This window comes from Pseudophryne corroboree, chromosome 7, assembly GCF_028390025.1.
Source record: "Pseudophryne corroboree isolate aPseCor3 chromosome 7, aPseCor3.hap2, whole genome shotgun sequence".
NCBI classification, from domain to species: domain Eukaryota; kingdom Metazoa; phylum Chordata; class Amphibia; order Anura; family Myobatrachidae; genus Pseudophryne; species Pseudophryne corroboree.
In genome coordinates this window covers 10,846,441-10,861,076 of record NC_086450.1, presented here as the reverse complement: position 1 = coordinate 10,861,076, position 14,636 = coordinate 10,846,441, and the positions used below count along the sequence as shown (strand labels likewise).

General features: G+C 50.3%; 1 protein-coding gene across 4 annotated transcripts in view; it reads left to right on the top strand.

The window, feature by feature from the left end:
* Window positions 1-9,269: 9,269 nt before the first annotated feature.
* Window positions 9,270-14,636, top strand: part of CREB1 (cAMP responsive element binding protein 1) — a 162,044-nt gene continuing 156,677 nt past the window's right edge. For 3 of the 4 annotated variants that reach the window (XM_063932678.1, XM_063932680.1, XM_063932677.1), the window contains exon 1: window positions 9,270-9,516. The gene's annotated coding sequence lies outside the window, so the exon portion shown is untranslated. The remainder of the gene's footprint in view (window positions 9,517-14,636) is intronic. The other variant, XM_063932681.1, reaches the window with a different exon arrangement.

Here is a 14,636-nt window from a genome sequence, read left to right as displayed (position 1 = left end):
CTGCGGCTGGACTGCCGCATCCTAAATCAGTAAAAGCCCATTCCACGAGAAAGGTGGGCTCTTCTTGGGCGGCGGCCCGAGGGGTCTCGGCTTTACAACTTTGCCGAGCTGCTACTTGGTCGGGTTCAAACACTTTTGCAAAATTCTACAAGTTTGATACCCTGGCTGAGGAGGACCTTGAGTTTGCTCATTCGGTGCTGCAGAGTCATCCGCACTCTCCCGCCCGTTTGGGAGCTTTGGTATAATCCTCATGGTCCTTACGGAGTACCCAGCATCCACTAGGACGTCAGAGAAAATAAGAATTTACTCACCGGTAATTCTATTTCTCGTAGTCCGTAGTGGATGCTGGGAGCCCGTCCCAAGTGCGGACTCTCTGCAATACATGTATATAGTTATTGCTTAACTAAAGGGTTATTGTATGAGCCATCTGTTGAGAGAGGCTCAGTTATTGTTCATACTGTTAACTGGGTATAGTTATCACGAGTTGTACGGTGTGATTGGTGTGGCTGGTATGAGTCTTACCCTGGATTCCAAATCCTTTCCTAGTAATGTCAGCTCTTCCGGGCACAGTTTCCCTAACTGAGGTCTGGAGGAGGGGCATAGAGGGAGGAGCCAGTGCACACCAGATATAGGCCATCATTCCGAGTTGTTCTCTCGCAAGTGAATTTTAGCAGATTTGCTCATGCTAAGCCGCCGCCTACTGGGAGTGAATCTTAGCATCTTAAAATTGCGAACGATGTATTCGCAATATTGCGATTACACACCTCGTAGCAGTTTCTGAGTAGCTCCAGACTTACTCGGCATCTGCGATCATTTCAGTGCTTGTCGTTCCTGGTTTGACGTCACAAACACACCCAGCGTTCGCCCAGACACTCCCCCGTTTTTCCAGCCACTCCTGCGTTTTTTCCGGAAACGGTAGCGTTTTTTCCCACACGCCCATAAAACGGCCTGTTTCCGCCCAGTAACACCCATTTCCTGTCAATCACATTACGATCGCCAGAACGATGAAAAAGCCGTGAGTAAAATTCCTAACTGCATAGCAAATTTACTTGGCGCAGTCGCACTGCGGACATTGCGCATGCGCATTAAGCGGAAAATCGCTGCGATGCGAAGATTTTTACAGAGCGAACAACTCGGAATGAGGGCCATAGTACCTAATCTTTCTTTTAAGAGTGCCCAGTCTCCTGCGGAGCCCGTCTGTACCCCCTGGTCCTTACGGAGTACCCAGCATCCACTACGGACTACGAGAAATAGAATTACCGGTGAGTAAATTCTTATTTTTAATAAGTGAATATATATTCCGAATTGCATTTGTGTACAGCAATTGTTGTTTTTTAGATTTAAGATACTGGCCGGTATCAATGTGATGTATATTATTTTATATAATTATTAAAAATCATATCAGATTGAGGTAGCGCATTCTCATGTTTTTGTAAAAAAACATATTTCTCTTCTTTTTGGATTTTATTATAAGGGGCTTAACCAATTACCCCTGAATATTGCGGCACTTCATCTGATTAATCACCAGGAAGGTTGGGTTGTTTTAATATAGGAATAGCACGCTGAGTGAAATACCCTGCAGTAAGGCAACCACGCAGCAGCTACATGCACACACACGTATATAGTCACAAGCGTACCATGCAGAAATTATGCACCATAAACTGCACTGGACTAGCAATACAAAGTAATCCTCAGTATAGCTATATATGATAACAATAGATATAACAATGCACAGTAAACACTGGATGTATATCACAGGGTGTTTGTACCACACAACCCTGAATGTATGCACTCTTTCTTAACTAACACTGTACCAGTGACAGGTAGAATACTCAAGTGTCCTGTAGGAAGCACAGCGCTGGCAATCAGGCGGTTCCACAGAGGAGGATTTGCCCCAGCAATCCCAGGAACAGCATGGCTCAAGCTGAAATGACAGCTGACCGGGAGTGAAGGAGAAGGGGACATCTCCAGGGCGGGAACATTACAGAAATGGCGCCTTGGGCCGGGGGTAGGAGCCTCAGGTCCGGCCTGCTCCCCCTGCTGGCATCCCCACCGGGCGTGCGGGCAGTGATAAGAAGCGGGGGGTAATGGTACAAAAGTCCCACCTGACCTGTGCTCCTGTAAAAACACCCTGGTGGCTAGTGTAACAGCAGCCCAGTAATCTGTGTCCACGCCAGCGTGGGATCACGACGTAAATTGTGGGCACAGAAGCCCCTTACCTCCCCCTTGACAGCGACCCCGCGTTCCGGGAGACGACGGCGTGTGTGACTCACAGAGGACAGAGGAAGAAAAGCCGGCGCCTCCACTGTAGTGACCCGGCAACTGCGGCGCAGGAGTATACAGCATCCGCTGGGGGTGATGGAGCTGCTGCAGCCCTGGTATAGTCCTCTTCTTTCTGTTGAAGCTAAAGCTAAGAATTAGGCTGCCTGAGGCAGCCCCCCTGCAAAGTGACCTGCTATCTGCGGCACCAACTACAAACTGAGCTCACTGGCATGGAGGCGGGGTTATAGAGGAGGCGGCGCTGTGCATCTTGGGAACAGTCTAAACATTTGGGCCTGTTGGTGCCTCGAATCAAGATCCTACTCTACACCCATGATGTATTTCCTTGTGGAGCCCAGTGTACCCCGCAGCAGAAACACAGAGAGACACACACACACACACACACTCTCTCTCTCTCTCTGTGTAACATAAAAATAAGATTTTACTCACCGGTAAATCTATTTCTCGTAGTCCGTAGTGGATGCTGGGGACTCCGTAAGGACCATGGGGAATAGACGGGCTCCGCAGGAGACTGGGCACTCTAAAGAAAGATTTAGTACTACCTGGTGTGCACTGGCTCCTCCCTCTATGCCCTTCCTCCAGACCTCAGTTAAGGAAACTGTGCCCGGAAGAGCTGACATTACAAGGAAAGGATTTTGGAATCCAGGGTAAGACTCATACCAGCCACACCAATCACACCGTATAACTCGTGATAAACTTACCCAGTTAACAGTATGAACAACAAACAAGCATCACTCAACTGATGCCACATAACATAGGCCTTCATTCCGAGTTGATCGGTCGCAAGGCGAATTTAGCAGAGTTACACACGCTAAGCCGCCGCCTACTGGGAGTGAATCTTAGCTTCTTAAAATTGCGACCGATGTATTCGCAATATTGCGATTACTAACTACTTAGCAGTTTCAGAGTAGCTCCAGACTTACTCTGCCTGTGCGATCAGTTCAGTGCTTGTCGTTCCTGGTTGACGTCACAAACACACCCAGCGTTCGCCCAGGCACTCCCACCGTTTCTGCGGCCACTCCTGCGTTTTTTCCGGAAACGGTAGCGTTTTCAGCCACACGCCCCTGAAACGCCGTGTTTCCGCCCAGTAACACCCATTTCCTGTCAATCACATTACGATCGCCGGAGCGAAGAAAAAGCCGTGAGTAAAAATACTTTCTTCATAGTAAAGTTACTTGGCGCAGTCGCAGTGCGAACATTGCGCATGCGTACTAAGCAGATTTTCACTGCGATGCGATGAAAAATACCGAGCGAACAACTCGGAATGAGGGCCATAACCCTTTAGTAAGCAATAACTATATACACGTATTGCAGAAAGTCCGCACTTGGGACGGGCGCCCAGCATCCACTACAGACTACGAGAAATAGATTTACCGGTGAGTAAAATCTTATTTTCTCTAACGTCCTAGTGGATGCTGGGGACTCCGTAAGGACCATGGGGATTATACCAAAGCTCCCAAACGGGCGGGAGAGTGCGGATGACTCTGCAGCACCGAATGGGCAAACACAAGGTCCTCCTCAGCCAGGGTATCAAACTTGTAGAATTTTGCAAATGTGTTTGAACCCGACCAAGTAGCAGCTCGGCAAAGCTGTAATGCCGAGACCCCTCGGGCAGCCGCCCAAGATGAGCCCACCTTTCTCGTGGAATGGGCTTTCACTGATTTTGGATGCGGCAACCCAGCCGCAGAATGAGCCTGCTGAATCGTGCCACAGATCCAGCGAGCAATAGTTTGCTTTGAAGCAGGAGCACCCAGCTTGTTGAATGCATACAGGACAAACAGTGAGTCAGTCTTCCTGACTCCAGCCGTTCTGGTCACATAAATCTTCAAAGCCTGGACTACGTCCAGCAACTTGGAATCCTCCAAGTCACCAGTAGCCGCAGGCACCACAATAGGTTGGTTCAAGTGAAAGGATGACACCACCTTTGGCAGAAATTGCGGACGAGTCCGCAATTCTGCCCTATCCATATGGAAAACCAGATAGGGGCTTTTACATGACAAAGCCGCCAATTCTGACACACGCCTAGCCGAAGCTAAGGCCAACAGCATGACCACTTTCCACGTGAGATACTTTAGCTCCTCGGTCTTAAGTGTCTCACACCAGTGGGATTTCAGGAAACTCAACACCACGTTAAGATCCCAAGGTGCCACTGGTGGCACAAAAGGGGGCTGAATATGCAGCACTCCCTTTACAAACGTCTGAACCTCAGGCAGTGAAGCCAGTTCTTTTTGGAAGAAAATGGATAGGGCCGAAATCTGGACCTTTATGGACCCTAATTTTAGGCCCATAGTCACTCCTGACTGTAGGAAGTGCAGGAATCGACCCAGCTGGAATTCCTCTGTAGGGGCCTACCTGGCCTCACACCAAGCAACATATTTTCGCCATATACGGTGATAATGCTTTGCTGTCACATCCTTCCTAGCCTTTATCAGCGTAGGAATAACTTCATCCGGAATGCCTTTTTCCGCTAGGATCCGGCGTTCAACCGCCATGCCGTCAAACGCAGCCGCGGTAAGTCTTGGAACTGACAGGGCCCTTGTTGTAACAGGTCCTGTCTGAGAGGCAGAGGCCACGGGTCCTCTGTGAGCATTTCTTGCAATTCCGGGTACTAAGTCCTTCTTGGCCAATCCGGAACAATGAGTATTGTTCTCACTCCTCTTTTTCTTACAATTCTCAGCACCTTTGGTATCAGAGGAAGAGGAGGAAACACATAGACCGGCTGGAACACCCACGGTGTTACTAGTGCGTCCACTGCTATCGCCTGAGGGTCCCTTGACCTGGCGCAATATCTTTTTAGCTTTTTGTTGAGACGGGACGCCATCATGTCCACCTGTGGCAGTTCCCATCGATTTGCAATCTGCGTGAAGACTTCTTGGTGAAGTCCCCACTCTCCCGGGTGGAGGTCGTGCCTGCTGAGGAAGTCTGCTTCCCAGTTGTCCACTCCCGGAATGAACACTGCTGACAGTGCTAGTACGTGATTCTCCGCCCAACGAAGAATCCTGGTGGCTTCTGCCATTGCCACCCTGCTTCTTGTGCCGCCCTGGCGGTTTACATGGGCCACTGCCGTGATGTTGTCTGACTGAATCAGCACTGGTTGGTTTTGAAGCAGAGGCTCCGCTTGACTCAGGGCGTTGTATACGGCCCTTAGTTCCAGGATGCTGATGTGCAGACAAGTCTCCTGACTTGACCACAGCCCCTGGAAGTTTCTGCCTTGAGTGACTGCCCCCCATCCTCGGAGGCTTGCATCCGTGGTCACCAGGACCCAGTCCTGTATGCCGAACGTGCGTCCCTCGAGGAGGTGAGCACTTTGCAGCCACCACAGAAGAGACACCCTGGCCCTGGGGGACAGGGTGATCAGCCGATGCATCTGAAGATGTGATCCGGACCACTTGTCCAACAGATCCCACTGAAAGAGCCTCGCATGGAACCTGCCGAAGGGAATGGCTTCGTATGACGCCACCATCTTTCCCAGGACACGCGTGCAGTGATGCACCGATACCTGTTTTGGTTTTAGGAGGCCTCTGACCAGCGTCACGAGCTCCTGAGCCTTCTCCTCCGGGAGAAATACCCTTTTCTGGTTTGTGTCCAGAATCATGCCCAGGAAGGGCAGACGCGCCGTAGGAATCAGCTGCGACTTTGGAATATTCAGAATCCAGCCGTGCTGTTGCAACACTTCCTGAGTGAGTGCTACACTGATCAGCAACCGCTCCCTGGACCTCGCCTTTATGAGGAGATCGTCCAAGTATGGGATAATCGTAACCCCTTGCTTCCGAAGGAGCACCATCATTTCCGCCATCACCTTGGTAAATATTCTCGATGCCGTGGACAGGCCAAACGGCAACGTCTGGAATTGGTAATGACAGTCCTGTACCACAAACCTGAGGTACTCCTGATGAGGTGGATAAATGGGGACATGCAAGTACGCATCCTTGATGTCCAGAGACACCATAAAATCCCCCTCTTCCAGGCTTGCAATGACCGCTCTGAGCGATTCCATTTTGAACTTGAATCTTTTCAGATAAATGTTCAGGGATTTTAAATTCAATATGGGTCTGACCGAACCATCCGGTTTCGGTACCACAAACATTGTGGAATAGTATCCTCTTCCTTGTTGAAGGAGGGGAACCTTTACCACCACCTGCTGGAGATATAACTTGTGAATTGCCGCTAACACTACTTCCCTCTCTATGGGGGAAGCTGGCAGGGCCGATTTGAGGTAACGGTGAGGGGGCATCACTTCGAATTCCAGCTTGTATCCCTGAGACACAATCTGTATAGCCCAGGGATCCACCTGTGAGCGAACCCACTGGTGGCTGAAATTTCGGAGACGTGCCCCCGCCGCTCCTGGCTCCTGTGGAGCCCCAGCGTCATGCGGTGGATTTAGTGGAAGCCGGGGAGGACTTCTGTTCCTGGGAACTAGCTGTATTGTGCAGCTTCTTTCCTCTACCCCTGCCTCTGGCAAGAAAGGACGCACCTCTGACCTTCTTGCTTCTCTGTGATCGAAAGGACTGCATTTGGTAATACGGTGCTTTCTTAGGCTGCGAGGGAATATATGGCAAAAAGTTTGACTTCCCAGCCGTAGCTGTGGAAACCAGGTCCGAGAGACCGTCCCCAAACAATTCCTCACCCTTGTAAGGTAACACCTCCATGTGCTTTTTGGAGTCGGCATCACCTGTCCATTGCCGAGTCCACAGGACCCTTCTGGCAGAAATTGACATTGCATTTATTCTAGAGCCCAGTAGGCAAATGTCCCTCTGGGCATCCCTCATATATAGGACAGCGTCTTTTATATGCCCCAGGGTCAGTACAATGGTATCCTTGTCTAAGATATCCATTTCCTCAGACAGATTATCTGTCCATGCTGCTACAGCACTACACATCCAGGCCGACGCAATAGCCGGCCTCAGTATAGTACCTGAGTGTGCATAAACAGACTTCAGGATACTTTCCTGCTTCCTATCTGCAGGATCCTTTAGGGCGGCCGTATCCTGTGACGGCAGGGCCACCTTTTTAGATAAGCGTGTCAGAGCTTTATCTACCCTAGGGGAGGATTCCCAGCGCATCCTGTCCGTTGGCGGGAAAGGGTACGCCATAAGTAACCTTTTGGAAATCAGCACTTTCTTATCGGGAGAATCCCATGCTTTATCACATAATTAATTTAACTCATGTGAAGGGGGAAAAGTCACCTCTTGCTTTTTCTCCCCATACATATAAACCCTCTTGTCAGGGACAGGGTTTTCCTCCGATATGTGCAATACATCCTTCATAGCTATAATCATGTATCGGATGGCTTTAGTCATTTTAGGCTGCAACTTTGCCTCATCGTCATCGACACTGGAGTCAGAATCCGTGTCGACATCTGTGTCAACCAACTGGGATTGTGGGCGCTTTTGAGACCCTGACGGCCTCTGAGCTGCAGAATCAGACACGGGTTGAGACCCTGACTGATTATCCAACCTTTTATGCAAGGAGCTTACATTATCATTTAACACCTTCCACATATCCATCCAATCAGGTGTCGGCGCCGTCGGCGGCGGCGACACCAGTCACTTGCACTTGTTCTGCCTCCACGTAACCATCCTCGTCAAACATGTCGACACACATGTATCGACACACCGCACACACACAGGGAATGCTCTAATTGAGGACAGGACCCCACAAGGCCTTTTGGGGAGACAAGAGAGAGAGTATGCCAGCACACACCCCAGCGCTATATAACCCAGGGATTACACAGTAACTTAGTGTTTTCCCAGCAGCTGCTGTTTATAATAACTTTGCGCCTAAATTTATGTGCCCCCCCTCTCTTTTTACCCTTTTTCTACCTTGATACTGCAGGGGAGAGCCTGGGGAGCTTTCTCTCAGCGGAGCTGTGAAGAGAAAATGGCGCTGGTTAGTGCTGAGGAAGAAGGCCCCGCCCCCTCAGCGGCGGGCTTCTGTCCCGGGTCTGTGTAATAAAATGACGGGGGCTCGTACATATATACAGTGCCCAGCTGTATATATGTGTCATTTTGCCAAGAGGTATCCGAATTGCTGCCCAGGGCGTCCCCCCCTGCGCCCTGCACCCTACAGTGACCGGAGTGTGTGGGTAGTGTGGGCGCAATGGCGCACAGCTGTAGTGCTGTGCGCTACCTCATGTGAAGACAGGAGTCTTCTGCCGCCGATTTCGATGTCTTCTTGCTTCTGACTTCTGGCTCTGCGAGGGGGACGGCGGCGCGGCTTCGGGAACGGACGACAAGGTCAGGTCCTGTGTTCGACCCCTCTGGAGCTAATGGTGTCCAGTAGCCTAAGAAGCGCAACCTAGCCGCAGTTAGTAGGTTTGCTTCTCTCCCCTCAGTCCCTCGTAGCAGAGAGTCTGTTGCCAGCAGAAGCTCTCTGAAAATAAAAAACCTAACTAAAATACTTTCTTTTCTAGCAAGCTCAGGAGAGCTCACTAAAATGCACCCAGCTCCTTCCGGGCACAGATTCTAACTGAGGTCTGGAGGAGGGGCATAGAGGGAGGAGCCAGTGCACACCAGGTAGTACTAAATCTTTCTTTAGAGTGCCCAGTCTCCTGCGGAGCCTATCTATTCCCCATGGTCCTTACGGAGTCCCCAGCATCCACTAGGACGTTAGAGAAAGAAGAATTGGAAGTTATTAGATAGCAGTGATTGTATTTTATTGTGGTGATGTGAGGATACAGGAGGTGACAGTGAGCAGCATGGTGATGAGACCCGGGGAGTGATCCCCTCCTGTGACCCTCTGCACAGCCAGTGCCTGTGGCTGTGTGTGACTGTCCTCTCTATGTCTCGGAGCCGGCGGCAGCACTCGGGAACGTTCGGGCATTTCCGTGACCCGGCCCCACCACCAGTCGCCGCGCAGGCGCGCCGCCGCCGTCCCTCTTGGCCCCGCCCCTCCACCCTCTCCTGCGCGCCGGTTGGCTGGCCGCGCTGGCGCCTGTCCTGTCAGAGCAGCTCCCGCCCCCCTCCCTCTCTCCCCAGAGTGAGCGCGATGTCCTCCTCAGGCCCCGCCCAGCAGCAGCAGCAGAGAGAGGCAGCGCGGGCAGCAGCAGCAGCAGAGTGACGCGGCGGCGGAGGAGGAGGCGCGGTGTGTGAGTCGGCTCGGGCAGCACAGTGACGCGGCGGAGGTGTAGTCTGACGCGGTGTGTTACGTGGTGGGGAAGAGAATAAAAAAAGCCCAGCGAGATCCCAGCAGCCGCGAACGAAAGCAGTGACGGAGGAGGAGAGGCAGTGTAACCCGGTAAGAGGAAGGAGGAGGAGGAGGGAGAGGCATGGAGTCCATGCCTGGGAGCAGGCCGCAGCTGCAGCACCGGGCTCTCCTCACAGCCGCACCGGCTCTCACACACACACACACAGCCGGCGCTCCCGCCTCACCGCTCTCCCGCCACCCGGGCGCCGCTGCCTGCCAGAACCGGGACCCCGGGGGAGGAGGGGGAGAGCCGGCCAGACAAAGGATAATGGCGGCGGGGAGCGGGCGGCCTGAGCTCGGGGGGTCACCGCATCTGTCGCGACACACAGCAGCCTCTGTCGCGATACAATATCCCCCCCAGCATCCTATATAAAAAAATGTTATTTTAAATCCTATATTTGTATTTCCCCTCATCTCTGTCCCTGTGCTCCCCCGGGCATTATATAGTGCAGGCCCCCTGTGTGCTGCCCTGAGGGGCCCGTGTGGATAGAGCTCTCTGCAGGTATATATGTGTGTGAATGGAGGCTGTGGAGTGTCAGCTCTTGGGACCAGGGTGAGGGTTGTGCCCGCTTGCTGCTCTTTGCAGTTCTCCCTCCTGTCACCTGAGGGTGTCGGATTGGGATTTGCCCCCATCCTGCCCCTGGTGATGTGACTGGCAGCGGTGTGTTGTGTATGGGGCAGTGATTTATATTGTGTTATGCGTGGCGGCTGTGCCCAGACTGGTATGTACATATATATTATATATTATACTGGTTGTGGGGTAAATATGCCGCCACATAGATCTCCAGCACCGTCCTGCTGGTAGTAAGTCGTGGTGCAGTAATGTAGGGATGTACGTAGCCTGCGGTATACAGTCGTGTATTCAGGGTTATGTTGTGTCGTGCTGTGTGGTTGAACGTTAAAGCAAACGCACAAAATAATCCGTTCTAATTGGTCCGGTATAATCTGAATTTTGCACACATTACGTCATGTCTTGGGGTTTGTGTGACTAGTATTGCCCCTCCGTTAATAATCACTTTTGGCCTAAAGGGGGGTTTCAGTGACTCCCAGCGTGGCTTTATGAGCTGCACCCAATGTACAGTTAGGGGAACCCCCGTGTCAGGGCTCCTTAGGGCCCTCTATAGCATTGCACAGTTACTGTTCTCGGATTGTTAACCCTCTGTTGACCAGACGTCTCTGATTACCAGACGTGAGGACACATGTACCCTGCTGCAGGGGGATGTTGGGGGGCTTACAGCATATACTGATCACACATAAGCTTATTGCCACTCAGTGTTCATATATATATATAATTTTTATTTCTTCATAACCTGCAATAAAGTTCAAAACAACAATGTTTTGGTTTTATTTCTGTATCTGTGTGTTACTTCCTTTTAGGCGGGAGATGGATGTGTGTAGATTAAGGCTATGACTTTCCCCTGGTACGCCTGCACCGCTCAGGGCTGTTCCAAAAATTCTAAATAAGCCACAAGCTGCAATTTTTTTAATTTTTTTCCGTTTCCCCCTCCTTCTTAAAGCTGTAGTTCTACATGCAGGCACTGCGCGTTATTGCACAGTCGTACGGAGGTGGGGTTTGGGGTCTTAGAAGAAAGGTGCAATTGTGCGCTCTTCGCTGGAGGCTTGTGTGCTGTAATATATAGGCAATTTTTTTTTTTCTAGAAAAAAAAAATTGTCATAATGTGTTTACAATTACCTTTATAGAATTTCAGAGAGTAAAATGCATTTTTTTTAAAAGTTATTGTATAAACATACAGATGTGACCTCATCCACTATTCCTGATACCGCGCAACTCTGATAAGGCCTGCCATCATTTTTTGCCTGAAAACGCGTGTAGGTTGCAATGCGTGACACACATCTGTGTGCAACAGAGTCTGAATCTGTATAGAAAGTGCTACAATGCCGCAGCTCTTTCCCTGCTAAGTTCTCTTGTGCTTTATATACAGACAGTTGCACACTGATATATGGGTGGTCTTCAGTTTGCTGGCTGTCGGGGTCCCGGTGCACAGTTTACCGGCACCGGAATCCCGACAGCCGGCATACCGACCCCGTTTCTCCCTCTTGGGGTTCCACGACCCCCCTGGAGGGAGAATAGATATTGTGGTGAGTGCAGTGAGCCCGCAAGGGGCTTATTCGCGCTCGCCACACTGTCGGTATGCCGATGGTCGGGATTCCGGGACCTCGAGACCTGGCATACCATACTACACCAAGGGGTCAATTCAATTCGGCAACTTATGAATAGCGCCGGGAATTAGCTCCCAACGCTATTCAATTCAGCTCCAGTTAAGTCGGCGATGTCCCGTTCTCGCCGACTAAACAGGTTGAATTGTCGGGAGAACGGGCATTCTCCGACTTAACTCCCCGGCGCGAGGCTGATTCCCGACAGAATCAGCCTCGCGCCGGCCGCGAGGCAGCACTTTTGTCGGGTTTCTTCTCTCATCCCCCGGGGATGAGAGAAGAATTCCCGATAATTGCGGGTAACTAGCGGCTGAATTGAATAGCGTCGGGAGCTAATTCCCGGCGCTATTCATAAGTTGCCGAATTGAATTGACCCCCAAGTGTTGCATATCAAATGAATCTGCGTGGTTTACTGGTGCATGGTATTGCAGATAAGAGCATTTTTTGGATGATGGATTCCCTGCACTAGCTAAGCTGCGCAAGTCATGGCGGCTCACTTGCTCCAGGAATATTGCGCCCCATGGTGTATTGAGGCTTGGTGTATCAGGGTACATCTGTACATACTTGTGTGTTCTGTACTTTTAAAGACAGAGAAGTATCCCGTACTGTGTTCAAATAAAATTGAAGGGTGTGAGTCCTACTTACGTCAGTTCAGACTACATTGCACACATGTACAAATGTTGCACATCAAATAGATCGGTGTAACACAGCTACAATATATACAGTATCAAATCGATATTACAATTTATTTTTTGTTTGTCCGTGCCAGTCATATTATTGTTACACAGTACTATACAGAGTATATAATCAGGCACATCGATTTCTGCCCCACTGGAGCTTGCGGTATAAGGGAGGAATACAATTGATCGCATCAACGTAGTGCACCATTTTGGCGCATTGCATCTACCAGTGATAGAGGTGTGACGACAGCGCTACTGTAACTGGCGCTGTGTGCGCAGCTGAGTTTCCTGCCAATTAAATTCACCCTTAAAATTCCTAACGCAACCATGTCTACTTTTATTATTTAGCACAAAATACAACTCATTGCTTTTCACCGTATCATTTTGGAATTGCGCCAAAGTGTCTCGGGGGGGGGGGGGTCAGCTCCTGATATTGACACATCGTGCCATTTCGGAACATTGCGTCCTGCCAGCATCATAAGCTTTCCCTCGCTCCATATTGAGCTCGGAGGGGAGAGGTGTATATGATTTTTGGCCAATACATGCACAGCTGAGCATTTTGGCTGTTCCTGCAGAATTGATTTCTCCTCTTTGAAGGTACATACACACTCTGCGATCTGCTCTACGAGCGATATCACCTAGTGTTTTCCCTGCCGGGTGGATGATGTGGTGCGTACGCCCTGAATGTCAGCGCAAGTGATATCGTTCAGTGACGGCGCACCGCGGTCGGCCCGTACATGCAGCTTTGGACGATACGTTCAAATTGAACTGCATGCACGGGTGACAGAGGGATACGATAACAACCAGCGGGAGCGCGCATTGTTCATCGCTTGCAGCGTCCACCCTGGACCATATTGTCAACAGCATCGCTCAGGAGGGTAAAAATGAGCGATGTTGCCAATTTTGTCTAGTGTGTTCACACCTTGACACTGAGGAAGAAAAACACTTAAGTGATCACATAGGCCTACACTAAATAAACCAACAGGAATGTAGTTATTATTCTTCTCCCTGTTGTGATAGAATACATAATTTTACCGGCAGTGGGGCGAGTGCTAGAAAGCCCCTTGCGGGCTTGCTGCGCTCGCCATGCTGCGGGCACGCTGGCTCACTGCACTCGTAACAGGTAATTTTCTCCCTCTATGGGGTCAATTCTATTCAGCGACAGTTGAGTATCGCCGGGAGTTAGCTCCCGTAGCTATTCAATTCAGCTCAAGTTAAGTCGGCGAATGCCCGTTCTCGCGGACTTAACATGTTGAATTGTCGGGAGACTGGGCATTCTCCGACTTAACTCCCTGCTGCGATGCTGATTCCCGACAATCAGTTTCGCGGCAGCACTTTTGTCGGATTTCATCTCTCATCCCCCGGGGGTGAGAGAAAAATTCCCGACAATTGGTGTCACTTGGCGCTGTATTGAATAGTGCTGGGAGTCAACTCCTGGCGCTATTCAACTGTCGCTGAATAGAATTGACTCCTATGTGTCTCGTGGACAACCACAGAGGGAGTAAAGCCTGTGGCGCTGGTATTCCGGTGGCGGCATTTTACATCCTGCCTTGATTCCGGCGTTGGCATTGTGACCGCTGGGATCCCGACAGGCGGTCTCGTGATTGCCTCCCATTGTGATTTGTCCAATAAATAATGTTTAACTATCCCAATCTTCAGAAGGCTACCTGTCCCTGACACTCACATTTCCCTCCAGGTAACATCCTCTTCATTGGTAGCCTGACATTTTTCTGCTCTCCAGAGTATAGGTCGACATGGTGAAAAGGATGACATATAAAAGGTAGACAGTACAAAAGATCAACAGGTTCAGATGGTTGATGTGACAATGGGCAGCACAAGTTTTTTTGGGTGTTTTTCAACTTTTTCATACTTTTACGATCCACGTGGACTACGACTGGGAATGGTAACTTTTGCCAATTGTGGAGCGCAGCACCTTGTCTGAAGCGTGCCGAGCCAGGCTGCACACGAATGGGGGTGTTTTGTAGCAGGAAAGGGTCAACTCTCAAAAATACAAAAAATAAATTGCATCGTCCTTTTATGTTGACCATTTGCATGTCGGCCTTCTGACGCCGTTGATCTTTTCCACAGTCTACCTATGTTAACCTTTTGGCCATGTTATCCTAATGATTGCAGACTTTTCCTTTTAGTGTAGATCTATTGATCCACTCCCGGTTAGACAGCAGACGTCCCTCCAACATCTTATTCCAATGGGATATGACCGCTCAGAAAGCAGAGACTTCCTGGGACATCCCTCTATGTGAGGTTAATGGAAGAAATGCATCCCTGCAAGCCTGATTGTCATCGTTATGAACACTC